General features: G+C 39.6%; 1 long non-coding RNA gene across 1 annotated transcript; it reads left to right on the top strand.

The window, feature by feature from the left end:
• Positions 1-1,433: 1,433 nt before the first annotated feature.
• Positions 1,434-8,939, top strand: LOC131576117 (uncharacterized). Its single transcript, XR_009276924.1, has 3 exons — positions 1,434-1,616; positions 3,048-3,239; positions 7,751-8,939. It is a non-coding gene; the product is annotated as an uncharacterized LOC131576117 (long non-coding RNA).
• Positions 8,940-10,267: the final 1,328 nt, after the last annotated feature.

The following is a 10,267-nucleotide window of genomic DNA, read 5'->3' on the forward strand; positions in this document are numbered from 1 at the left end:
GCAGCTAAGGCCAATATTCTGTCCTGTCCAGGGGTGGGGTTTTCCCAGGTACAAGCATGGATTATCTCGGCCACAGATTTAAGCAGCCTGGACCGATGGAGAATCTGAGCTGGAGCACTGAGCTGGCAGGACAGCCTAGGTATGTCCATGTTTACTGAGTTTTCCTTTAGGGAATCTTGGAATGAACTCCTAGAGACCTATGCAAACAGAGGCTTGTGAGTATTCGCTGTGAAGGAAAGAAAACATTCCACAGTAGTTTTACATTAAACTTCTCAAGTAGCCCAGTTGTAATGATCTGTATTCTGAGAGAATATTTATGCAAGAAAAACTGCATATTTAGTGTAAACCAGTGATTATTTTTACTGTTGTCTGGAGGTTCTGCTTATCCATACTCACCTATTTTGCCTCTTATATTAAGAGCTGATCCCAGAAATTTAACACCTAGGAACTGAAGTGAAAAATACACGGAAAAAAGAGGAGTGAATGCTCGGGGCTCTGGAATTTCAGTTCCTAAATACAAGACCTCATCTTCTGTTTCATTACAGTAAATGGCAACTTGACCAGCAACTTAGGGAATAGAGTCATTATGAAAGGCAATGTTAAGCATCCAATTCCAAAACATCCATTCTGTGTAGGTTTTATGATACATTATTTTCTCTGGATTTCAAATGTATCATCTGTCCTATAAAGGAAACACTTTCTTTGAAATAGATCTACATGGAGAATAAAAAAATGGGGGTTTGGCCAAAACCAGATATTGTAGAAATAATTATAATTAAGGTAGGAGAAGCTCTAAAAGAGCAACACAGAAAATTGCCATAATAAATACATTAATGAAGCAACATGGAATTTAGTACTTAAAAAGGCAACCCTTTAGCTGTTATAACTTAGGAAAGTGGTTTCTAGCACATAGCACCTCACATAGTGATTGATATCAAAGAAATCTTCATTTGGTGTGAGAGATGACTCGTCAGGTGTGCTTGAGCACTTGCTACACTTGCACCTTTCTGAAATTACCAATAACCATGACACTTACGATCCTGCTGTTTACTCACATTTAAGATTAAGAAATTATTCATTGTTTAATACAGCATGTAATGCCTCCCCTAGAAAACACCTCCTCTGTGCAAACATACTATGTATTTATTATGAATGAAACTCATTAATAAGTAGTGCAATCAATATTTGAGCTCCCGCAAGTATCAAATGCTGGGGTTGCCTTTTGGCTGCTATTCGTCTTAATGTCAGGATTTGGAGAACAGGTTGTACTTCAGCAGAGGTATCAATTTCCATAAGTCAGAATCAGAAGTCATGTCACCTGTTTTGCCATTTATCTACTAAATCATTCATCTGTCTCTAACACATGTGAGCACCCACTGCAGTCACTACTTATGGCTGCAAACTCACTTTTGCAGCTTTCCCCACCATGCCAAAGGGATGTTTATGCCAGAGTCAGGAAGATCTTTTTCATCTTAGCTCCCATTCCACCACTTTCTACTCAAATTGTTTACCTAATTCTTAACCAGGCTCTCCTTACCTTCCGTACTTTATCACATGGGAGGCACATGGGACTTCAGTCAAGTCCAACTCTGAAAACCTTAGAAAAAGTTGAAGATGTAAGTAGAACTGATTGAAATTTTCAGCATAAACCTCTGTGTATTCTTCTGTTGACTATTTTTCTTGCTTTACTTTTCTATTATGAACTCAGGGTATGGGAAAGGGTTTGTACATCCAGACAAATTCAGACCTGGTGAAAAGCAGGGCTGTAATGTGAGAGGTGGGTGAAATAAATATGACTAAATGTGTAGGAACTGAGAAATTATCCTGGCTCAGCTATCTGGAAGGTGTGAGATTTAGCAGAGCTAGAGAGGAACTGCCTTTAGACCACCTCAAGCCTACTCTGAGTGTGGCTGGAGGTCTCATAGAGAAGCAGCTCTGGGGTACCTGGTCTTTGAAGGTCACTGCAGAGATTTTGTTGCTGGACAGATGCCTGGACTGGAGGACAAGCAGCTCCTCTGTGGGTAGCCTCCTACCTTCCCCATCCTCTGTTGCTGCCTCACCCCAGCAGAGAGCCTCATTGCCCTGCTCTGCCACTGCCCCCTGCACGAGCCCACTCCAATGGAATCATCAGAAAGACCTCAAGTGCCCCCTCCAAAGGCTTTTGCTGCACTCTTTTTTCCCAGTGTAGCCTTTCATGAAGAAACACTTGCCGAAATAAATAAGCTGTACACTTTGCAGAATGTTTCCCAAGTATAGTTCTCTTTATTATGGTCAGGACAAAAATGACTGAATTCATTGCAAAATTAATTCAGCAGTTCTTCTTGCATTTCTCCTGACAGGCCTTTGGATTTTGAGTGATGTCCTTTTGGGACACTAGAAGATTCCTTTTTGTAACATCTTCTTAATTTTTTTTAACTCAGCTTTCTTTTCTTGAGCATGAAATTACACATAGTCATTCCTTTTTTTGTTCTTTACCCTTACACAGATTCTTTTAAAAGAATCTATTCTACATGTCTTATCTTTGTCTTTTTTTCTTGAGACAAGAAAACCCACTGCAGCAACCTTATTCTGCATAAAGCTGGGCTGAAGTCATCCTAGTATTTATTAGTGCTGATCTGTTCAGTATATTTATTTTATTCAGTACATGAGCAATATAATACCCGACCTATTCACATACAGATATCCAGGCTCAGGCTTCATAGGCTCACTACAAGTAAACATTTAATACAGTAAAAACTGAGAATGTAGCAAAATCAAGAGTGTAAGCTGAGCTCATAATGTCCATCTGAACTCACTGGTTCCACAAAGACAGATATGCCAAACTGTCACAGCAATATACATTCATGCAATTTAATTCTGTTACGCAAATATTTTAAATTGTCATTGTGATATCTTCTAAATTGAAACTTTTATTATGGGGCTGTTAAGCAGTAAAATACCTGTGTGCATATAGCAAACATTGGTACAGATTTCCTGGCTCATTTTCTGCTGTAGATTTAAAAACCTTCCCCCTCTCCTTGTTTTTCAAATTTTTTTTCTTTCTTTAGGTATGTATGAAGCAGTCCAATACAGCCAGTGTAAATCAGTGTCATTCCCTCCAAACAAGCAGAGCTACACTGATTTACACCAGCTGAGGCACCAGCTGAAGACGATCATAAATTTTATGGTGGTTTTTGACTTCGGACTTCCTCCTTCTTCAAGGATATGTGTGATGAGTGCTACTCCTTTTCATAAGCTGTGTGGGTTTGTGCTATGCATTACTCCTAAAGGTGTTTTTAAATGTCCTTGACTGTTCTTCTACTAAGTCAGCAGTTAAGCATAGCTCTGAAGAGACAGTTTTCTTACTCTGACTAGTTTTCTATGCTTCCCTTTCTCTGACTATTGACATCCTTAATGCATGACATGTTAATCGAATAAGTACTACTTCAAGCAGTACACAGCTGAACTTAATTTTTAAGGAAAAATATTCTCCTCTCTTAAACATCACGGAAAGCTTATACACAGGAAAAAAAAAAGAACAGTTATCTGCTGAACTGTATCAGCGTCCTCTGATATAGCCATCTTTAAAGCACTCCTTTGGGTAATAGTACTAATTAAATCCTGCAATGCTTATTCAGTCTTCTGTCCATAAAAACTCCCACTGATGGGATCTGAGAGTCCTCTGAAAAGCAGGCCTAACTTTATTTACGTGTATAGATATGGATTCAAATGCCTAACATTACACAGTCTGTTGGAAAATGTGGTCCTTGAGCCTTCATACTCAAGGACCACAGAAGAAGGGACTTTAGAGATGGAATGACAATTAAATAGAGTTTTTCTCAGCCTCCCACCAATACAAAGATGCACAGTAAGCTACAGTAAATTTCTTTCCTTCAAGGAAAAAAGGAATCATTGAAAAGATTGAAAAGGAAATCAATACACTGGTTGCACTGAATTTGTGTGACATGAGTTCAAGGTAATGCACAGTTACAAGAATTTGAGTTACAACTATTTGAACTATTCATACATACCCATTTGCTACAAAACATTTGTAACTGTTCTAGGGAAAAAAAAAGCTCTACGCAAAGCCATCAATACCAGAGTGTTTTTTTGAGAATATGTTTTAATGAAAAAAACCCCCACATAAAATAGTAACTGCACAGTAATGTGAGCTGGTCTTATATTTCCTTAAATTTTTATTGTGGCTGAATGGCACATGACACAATGATGACTCTTCTGTTAGCTGAGTTTGACGTCTGATGCTCTGTGTAGATTTCTGTGGTGTAAGTTGTAGAGATCTTTTCCTTACTGAATTAGATCTTATTAGGAAGGGTTTTGTGATCTACCTGAATCTTACCAGGTTTTGGGGGTGAGTCCTATATTCTACAATGCTGTCCACATGCCAGGCCGTAGTGAATGTAAACATCCTCAAAATGTCTTGGCAATTACCCTTACCCTTGCCAGACCTCAGCACATCTGTTTTTGAAAGTCTAATGGAAGATCAGTGCTACTATCATCTAAGACAGGTTTTCAAAGCTGCCTGTTTACATTTTGATGGTTTGGGTTTCTAAGTCCTGAATGTTAAGCATCTAAGTCCCTTTGGCTTTGCAAAGTCAAGAAGACTGAAGAGAAATAGGGATGGTGTCTGTATAGCACTTGGAAGAATATCAGGTAGTTTATTTTTGCCTGCTCATCCAGCTCATCAGCCACTTCCCATCCTAATAAGTCTAAGTAGGGAACCTTCTGTTTCCCCAAGGAGTTTAGATTGCCTGTAGCAATGTGGATTGGTCTCTAAAAGACAAAATACCTTATATGCACAGGAAGTTGTGCTGGTTCATTGACATTTCCTCGGGAAGGGGAATTTGCCATCGCTGTCCATCTCCTCAGCTGTTTTACAAATAATTGCTTTCCCTTCTGAAAAGGCTGTGAATCCTGTGTGTCAGACCCCCACCATTCACAGTGGTAAGTCTCTCCTCTCTGTGGATGTGTGGACACTGTCCTGCTCTGCGATGCAGGAACTCTGCACCCAGGCATGGGACTGGGGTCATGCAGCTCAGGTGTTGCCCTGGAAAGCTGCTTGGCATGCAGTGTGCCTGCTCTGCTTGGCAGCCTGGTGCTTGATGGCTAATCAGCATGTGCTGAAGCACAGGCAGCACAGTTTAGAGAGGAATTGACCCCCAAATGTCCCTTTCCGGAAAAAAGCAAGGGTCAGATTTAAGTAAATCTCACAACTAAAGCAGGTCTCTTTAGTCTTCCTCCTGGCTCCAGGTGGCCCCTAGCATGGCAAAGGCCAGCTGCAAGATCAGGTGGGGATGTCCCTGTCATCCAGTCCCTATGGCCATGTCACCTTTGTGCACAGCTCCTCTGGAACGACCAGTGGGCTGGCAAGTCCACAGGATCAACCTTGCTCACCCCTTGGCTTGCCACATTGTCTGTGGGGACAGACAATGATCATCTGATGTCAGCTATATCAGTTTGATGTTAATATTTCCAGCAGTTGATGCTTTTACAAATCAGTCATGAAGTACAATTTTAAACTAATTTTAACAACCAGAGCACACTGCCACTAGGAAATGACAGCAAGTTTTTTGACAGCAATATTTAAATGAACAGGGAAGAGAAAGAGACCTGCTGCTGACTATTGTGTTTTAAAGAAAATGAGGGGGGTTTTGCACTTTCTTTTTTCTTTTTTCTTTTTGTTTTCCTTAGAAGTAGAAGATCAATTTTTCTGGCTGGACACAATGCAGGCGAGAAACTCTGTGATTCCCTTGAACATTCAGTGAGCTTGTAAAGCAATTATGGGCTTCTGTGGATTAGGATAAATAACCTCTCTGAACTACAAGGTTGTTAGATACCTACTCAAAGTACATTCTACAGCAATATTTGCTGTGCTTTGGTCTTGCTTGGACCTGCCAAAGTCTAACTCAGTATATGACTTTCTCATCAGCTTAGCAACAAGTAGATATATTTACAAAATTTCCAAACAACCAAAGCACTTCTTGCTTTTCCTCACTCCTAAGGCACAAGGAAGCTCAGTGGTGATGTTTTTTCCTGGGGTGGTCCACAGAGATGCTGTTTTAATATGATATTATGTTCTGCTAAGCACACAGGAGTTGGACTTGTGTGTCTGGGAATGGTGGGAGACCAGCCATAGCAAAGCAAGGCTGTATGAAAGAATTCCTTTTCCCAGTGAGATTTTGAAGGAATTTTAGGATAACAAAAACCTGTCTCAGTATTCCTGGGAAGATTCCGTGATTATATGTGGTGATTGATTAAAGGTCTGCTTGAATCTTGAGTGGGTCTCCAGATGCCATATCCTTTACCTGTGCATCTATCATGACATTGCCTTTATTCCCTGGCACAAAAATAGACCTGTTATTATCCTCTTTCAGGCTTTCGGAAGATCTCAGTGGTAGAAGTAAGAGAAAGGATGAGTTCCTGTGTTTCAGTAATCTTCAAGGGCTCCTGGCCTCCAGAGAGTAAGAAAAAGGGAACGTAGAAATAGGGAACAACAGAGTTCTCCTTTATGAGCAGCTTTTTTCCTAGGCTAAGTTTCCAGCTGGGGCTGCTGGGGTATGTGGGAATCCTGCTGCCACACCAGGGTACTTCATCTGAGCCCTTATCCACTTACCATCATTAAAGAAACCACAATCTTTTAAATGAGACATGACTTTGCCATTACTTTCTGGTTATGTTCCAAATTAGCAATCATATTTCACACAGGTTGCACACTCTTCAGGGAGAGTTTCTGATCTATACTTAGGATAGTCACTATTAATAATGGGGACCTTTGCTGAGATAGGTGACAGCTCATTAACATTCTTCCCAGGACCTTCTATGGTTAGATGTTATGTTGATAATGCTGTCTTCTGGTACAAGTGCTCAGAAATAAAACTCTAACATAATCGGCAAATTAGCTGCAGAATAATAAGCTTCATTGCAGCTAGCCAGCTACTCCAGCCTTCTGCTTTTATCAATGAATTAAAAGCTCTTCATCTGCAGTTATTACTGTAACATGACACGGCAGCAATGCTGAACACCGAGAAGGCGATTTTGCTGCGATAAGCATGGTCCCCCACAGACTTGGGGTCTGTAGCTTGCTTCCCTAGCCATGGATTTGTTCTCCATAATCAAAGATTTCATTTAAAAATAAGCGTGCATTACATCCAGCATGCCTGTAAAGGCAGCTTTTAAAATAGTCCTCCAGTGAAGGACAGCGTCAGGATGTCAGCCTGAGTCTGCAGGCAGACAGGAAATTATTAAGCCTAATTCAGTCGCTGCAATTCTCCATGTATTTTGTGCATGGAACGATGAGAAAGTGCACAGGTCCATGCACAAAGAGTAACCATAGTGGTTAATGTTTAGAAAATCCCTAATTTATCTCTGAACTTCTGGATTTCCCAGTTGCTCTTCATGGAATGTGGGGTCTTCATTGTTGCTGGTGTCCTTTTCTGAGTTATTTGTACCTGCTTTAGGTAAGGATTTTAAGTTTCAATCCTGCTCCTTTCTGAGATTTAGAGATTTTTGTGTCAAAACTTTCTGGGATATGTTTGCCATGGAGTTTGCTATAATCATACACCTTGAAAAAGTTAATTTTAAAAAGAATTTAAAAATAATTGTCAGCTCAAATTTTGATTAGAAATCCCTTCTGATTTCAGTATAAGCTACCCCAGACTTATATCTGCCAGCTACCTAACTACAACTTTGCTAATTTTGAAAGGAATATTCTTACTCCCTGGCTTTTTCAATAGCCAGAATCTGTCTTTTCCAGGTGGGAAGTCCTTTGAATGGTGGTCACCAGACACAAAGACATGAGGGAGTACTGGCAGAGTCTTGGCTGCTTGGTGTCAAGCCTGAGAAACCCTGTGAGAAATAAGAACTCTGCAGAAACTTCTACTCCATTTCTCCTATATGTTGTCTTCCTGCTTTTCTCCTGAGAATGCAATGGAAGGAATGATAAGACATTATGCTGGCTCTTAAGGCTGGAAACTGCTGTGAGAAGTGGAAAGAGAAAGTAAGCCCAGAAGAAGACAAGAGAGATGTAATGTAAAGGCTGGACTACAGTCACCCTCTACCCAATATTTTTCAGGTGTAAAAAAATTTGCTAAGCAGTGTAATAGCACATTAAGGAAGTGGGCATACAACATCTTTTTCTGAGGAGGAATTTAACTTAAAAATCTTGATCTCCCATACTATCTCCTATAAATCTAATAATAATTTTTCTATTAGTTTTCTCCCTCTTCTCCCTTAGACTCTTCTGAAAGTGTTCTTGCATGTAGTACTGTAGCTGGGACACTGGAAGCAGCCTGTATTAGTCAAGCACAATTTAATATTCCCTGCTGGCACAAATGAAGGGTTAACACAAAGGTGCAAATGAATGCAGATGCTCTTTAGGCTGTGTTGCAATACCAGTTCCAGAAGAGTTATATGTACTCATACATCATGAATTTAAAACTGTGAAAAAGCCATCTCTCCAATATCTAGAAAGTCCTCCTTCCTTTTGGGAAGTTTCTAGCCCTTAAGCTTCTTTCTGCAAGGATAATCATATGTATTGAGTACACCCTATGCAGTCAAGAACTTGGAATATTTTTACAAAGACCCTAAATCTTTTTTAAAATGAAAAACCTAGGAAAAAATCTCAGTCCGAGTATCAGTGGCTTTTGAATGCTTTAGACATGACTACACAGCTCACTATCTGGAAAATAATAGCTGCCTTTTCATTTTTTTTAACTGAAAATTGTATTTCTAAAAGATATGCTTTTGCTGAGTTTTATTTTATGATGAGTAAAGCATCATCTTCCAATGAAAATGCTCAGATGTTGTGCAAGAATGCTCAAAGAAAATAAATTTTTTGAGTTAGTATGACTTTTTTTGTGCATGTATTTGGAAATACTGGTAGAAAATCAAATGCAATTTTTAATTTCTCCCATACTTTCCATGAGAAAGCAGATTTTTCTAATAAAGCAATAATTTTTCCACTGGCTTTGTTATTGGTTTTTTTATTCAGAAGAAAACATATGGGGGTTTTGTTGTGGTTTGTTTTGTTTTAATCAGATTTAATAATGATTAATACTTGACATTACTTTTACTGGGTCTTTATTGGCACATGCCACAGTTAGCACATGTATTACACATTGGCTCCAGAAATAACCAATCCAATCCAGGTAACATTAGCCTTTGCAGGTGCTGATGGAAGATCGAACAGGAAACGCTTTGCTCCTCAGACAGCTCAGCTGCTCATTGCCAAGGAGCTGCTGCAGAGGGGGCCTGGCATTGCCAAGTACCCAAACTTCTCCTCAGCTGAATCGGTAATGCTGCAGAAATGCCAGCATTTGTGGGCTCCCAGGTTTTTGGTGGCCTTCCTGGTCACTGATACCCATGCTGGGTGGAAGCCAGCTATTTTCATCTGGGCCAGGGCAATAGTTTTCCAAGGGTTGGCCCATCCAAGAGGCAGTGGGTGTCTACTGTGTTAACTCCTTCAAGGAATTTTTGTTCAACTCCACATAGGAGCTGAGTGTTGGTTTGATTTCTGCTGTATGCTTGTCTCTGTGTAAAGATGAGGCAGGACTATTTCTGCGCCAAGGAGAGGCCCATCATTGCAGGAGACAAGAGAACAAACATTCTCGCAGTATAATCAATCTTATAGACCAGATGGATACAGTAATTAGAGCAAAAACAATTTTGCCAAGAATATTAACATTTCAACAGTTTATCAGAAAGGGGGTGTTGACACCGGTCAATAATTTTCTGATTATTGCAAAAACATCTTAAGTTGTTGACTATTTTGTGCAAAATAGGACAGACTAATTTTGGCCTCCTGACCTTGTTTACAGCTATGGGAGGTAGCATTGCCACCAAAATCTTTTTTTAAAACAAACAAACAAATAAACATGTGTTTTTCCATGATTTGAAGGTATTGTAGGCCATAAAGATATATGGGGTTTCCAAAGACCATATTTATTTATATTTTACTCAGTCTCATGATACTTGGGTGCACGTTGCAAAAAAATTAAACAACTGTTGTCAACAGTTAGCACAAGTCAAGCCTACCCATTCCTCCCCCTCTTCCCATACGTGGATGAGATAAACATCATGTGTATGAACCCAAAAGAAAGAATAATAATAAAAAAGAATTTAGAAAAATCCAAGTCCATCAAAGTTTAAAACACTACCTCCACTGGGGAAGAAATAGCTTCTGTTTGTTTCTTTTTTTTCTGTCTGAGTGTAAAACTGGCAAATCTGTACAAGACATGAGAGGAAATACTGGAATAACATTACTACAGATGAG

This window comes from Poecile atricapillus, chromosome 2 (genome assembly GCF_030490865.1).
Source record: "Poecile atricapillus isolate bPoeAtr1 chromosome 2, bPoeAtr1.hap1, whole genome shotgun sequence".
Classification (NCBI taxonomy): domain Eukaryota; kingdom Metazoa; phylum Chordata; class Aves; order Passeriformes; family Paridae; genus Poecile; species Poecile atricapillus.